The sequence below is a fragment of the Babylonia areolata genome, chromosome 10, assembly GCF_041734735.1.
Source record: "Babylonia areolata isolate BAREFJ2019XMU chromosome 10, ASM4173473v1, whole genome shotgun sequence".
Taxonomy (NCBI): domain Eukaryota; kingdom Metazoa; phylum Mollusca; class Gastropoda; order Neogastropoda; family Buccinidae; genus Babylonia; species Babylonia areolata.
This window is the reverse complement of record NC_134885.1, coordinates 17,833,226-17,836,244: the sequence shown is the minus strand read 5'-3', so window position 1 is coordinate 17,836,244 and position 3,019 is coordinate 17,833,226. Positions and strand designations below refer to the sequence as shown.

At 47.1% G+C, this 3,019-nt stretch overlaps 1 protein-coding gene across 1 annotated transcript in view; it reads right to left on the bottom strand.

The window, feature by feature from the left end:
• LOC143286840 (uncharacterized) overlaps window positions 1-3,019 on the bottom strand; it is a 53,368-nt gene that overhangs the window by 12,474 nt on the left and 37,875 nt on the right. The gene's annotated exons all lie outside the window — the stretch shown is intronic.

Genomic DNA, 3,019 nt, shown 5'->3' with positions numbered 1-3,019 from the left:
CTGTAACAAACATGCAAAAATATATGTCACACAGCACGTGAAAACCCTGCTAAGGTCACTGATTGTTATTCTTAGCTATGCACAAAAACATGTCATTGGGGTCAAAATAATGAAAATCTAGATTTTTACAAACTTTGCATCTTTGATGTCTTATCTTTGTTATTGTTAAGTACTTTAGCATAAAACTGCCTCAGACTGTGGTATGAAATGAAATGAAATGAAATTATGGTGCTTAGAGCCTCGCCGACCACTAAGGCCATCTCAAGGCTATCGCCGCGTTAATAACTACTACAAGGATAAAAAAACAAACAATTAAAACGAGTCACCACTTCAAACTTTCCACTCCAAAGTTTAAAAAAAAACAACTTCCATAGTTTAAAACCTTCAAATCTGGTTAAAAATGTTCACTTCTTTTAAGAAGTCCATCAGCGCCCACGGAGGGACATCACGAAACAAAGTCTTCAAAGAAACTGCCGTGTAATGTCTGTGTCTAACGTCATGCAGATCCCAACAGTCAAGGAGCACGTGTTTCACGGTGAGAGGCTCATCACAGGGAATACATCGAGGGGCCTCTTCCTCCTTCAACAAGTATGAGTTAAAAAAGTGTGCCCCGCATGCAGTCTGCACAGCAAAGACTCCTCCTTTCTGTTCTTCACCCCCAAAGGGAGGGTCTCTTTTAGGTCTGGATGGATCTGGAAGAGCTTGTTGTCCGTCTGGGTGTTCCACTCCTCTTGCCAAAGAACCTTAACGTAAGTGTTCACCTTCCGCTTCATGTCTGTGTATGGTACAAAGGATCTGGATAATTCTTTCTTTACAGCGTTCCTGGCCAGCAGGTCTGCCCTTTCGTTACCATGAATGCCAACATGTCCGGGAACCCAGGCCAACACAACCTGGGTGTTCCACTCCTCTTGCCAAAGAACCTTAACGTAAGTGTTCACCTTCCGCTTCATGTCTGTGTATGGTACAAAGGATCTGGATAATTCTTTCTTTACAGCGTTCCTGGCCAGCAGGTCTGCCCTTTCGTTACCATGAATGCCAACATGTCCGGGAACCCAGGCCAACACAACCTCGTATCCTTTCTTCGTTGCAAGAGTAAAAGCTTCATAAAATTCCAGCAGTTTGGGATGAGTGATATTCCTGCAGGCTATCGCCTCCAGGGCTGACAAGGAGTCGGAAAAGATCATGAATCTCTTTTGTTTCGAAGAGAGAACCATTTTTACTGCCAGAACCAGTGCGGTCAGTTCTGCAGTGTACACCGAGCTGTCAGACAGGATGTGTTCCGTTGAGGGCCGGTCAGGAAAGGCGGGACAGAATGCAGATGCAGCGACTCCATCCTCGGACTTGGAACCGTCAGTGAAGATTCTTTAAAAAGTGGGAAATTTGTGGCAGAGTTCCGAAAAGAAAGTTCTGTAGGCCAGAGAACTGGTGGAGTCTTTACGGTACGAGGCCAGATCAAATCGGACCTCAGGTGTTCTAAAGGTCCACGGAGGGCTGTTGGGGAACTCAGAGAAATCTGAGATGCCACCGACCTCCAGATCGGCATTTTCTAAGTGCGGCTGAATGCGGAGTGCAAGAGGAGGGATGCAGTTTGGGTTGTCTTTAAATTTCTTATCGAAAGGGTTGTTGAATACAGCATCATAAGCAGGGTTTGTAGGTTCAGAAAACAATTTCAAATAATAATTTAGGGTCAGCTTCAGTCTGCGGTTGGAGAGAGGCGGTTCCCCCGCCTCTGCGTACAGGCTGTGCACAGGGGTGGTGCGGAACGCACCTAAGCTGAGACGGAGCCCTTGGTGGTGTATAGGGTCCAACAGTTTCAGGTAAGACGGTCTGGCCGAGCCGTATACTGCACTTCCGTAATCCAGTTTGGACTGGACCAGAGCTCTGTAGAGGTGCAAGAGAGTTCTCTTATCAGCACCCCAGCCCGTGTGTGCTACAACTCGCATGATGTTCAGAGCTTTTTGGCAAGATATTTTCAGCTGTTTGATATGGCTGAGGAAGTTCAGCTTCTGATCAAAGAGACCCCTAAAAATTTGGCTTCCTTGACCGCCGGGATGGTGGATTTTCCCAGACGGATTTCAGGGTCCGGATAGAACTGGCGAAAGTTATGAAAATAAATACATTCAATTTTGGAGGACGAAAAGGTGAAGCCATTCTCCTCTGCCCAACACTGGATTTTGTTGACGCAGAGCTGAAGCCGTCGCTGGATGATGGCATACGTGCTGCCAGTTGCATATAAGGCAAAATCGTCCATGAACAGCGAGCTGTCCGATCCCTTCTGAACGGATTGAACGATGTCCTTAATTTTGATGCTGAAGAGAGCCGGCGACAGAATGCTCCCTTGCGGGACACCCAGTTCCTACTCGTGAATGTCGGACAGGGTGGTGCCGACCCTCACCTGGAATTGTCTGTCTTGCAAAAAATTGTGGATGAACTGGGACAGGTGTCCTCGGAAGCCGAGCTTGTGCAGGTCCGAGAGGATTCCAAATTTGCAGGTGGTATCGTAAGCTTTCTCCAAGTCAAATAATATGGCCACCATATGCTGTTTGCTTACAAAGGCATTTCTTACAGTGGTTTCCAGACGAACCAGATGGTCAACGGTAGAGTGATGCTTGCGGAAACCGCACTGTTCTTTCGCCAGAAGGCCGTTGGTCTCTAGTTTCCACATCAGTCTACCGTTGACCATCTTCTCCATCAGTTTGCAGATGCAGCTGGTCAGTGCTACTGGGTGGTAGTTGGAGGGGTTCGAGGGGTCTTTTCCCGGTTTCGGCACCGGGATCATGAGGGCTTTCCGCCAGGAGGGTGGAAAAAAGCCTGTGATCCAGATGTGGTTGTAAACTTTGAGCAGGGTGTCCAGACAGGTTTCGGGAAGATGTTTTAAGAGTTTATAATGGACCTCGTCCATTCCTGGACAGGAATCCGTACAGGTCTGAAGGGCAGATTTAAGTTCATTCATAGTGAAAGGAAGGTTGTAATTCTCTGTGTTGTCGGAAGAGAAGTTACAGGGTGTTTTTTCTGTCAG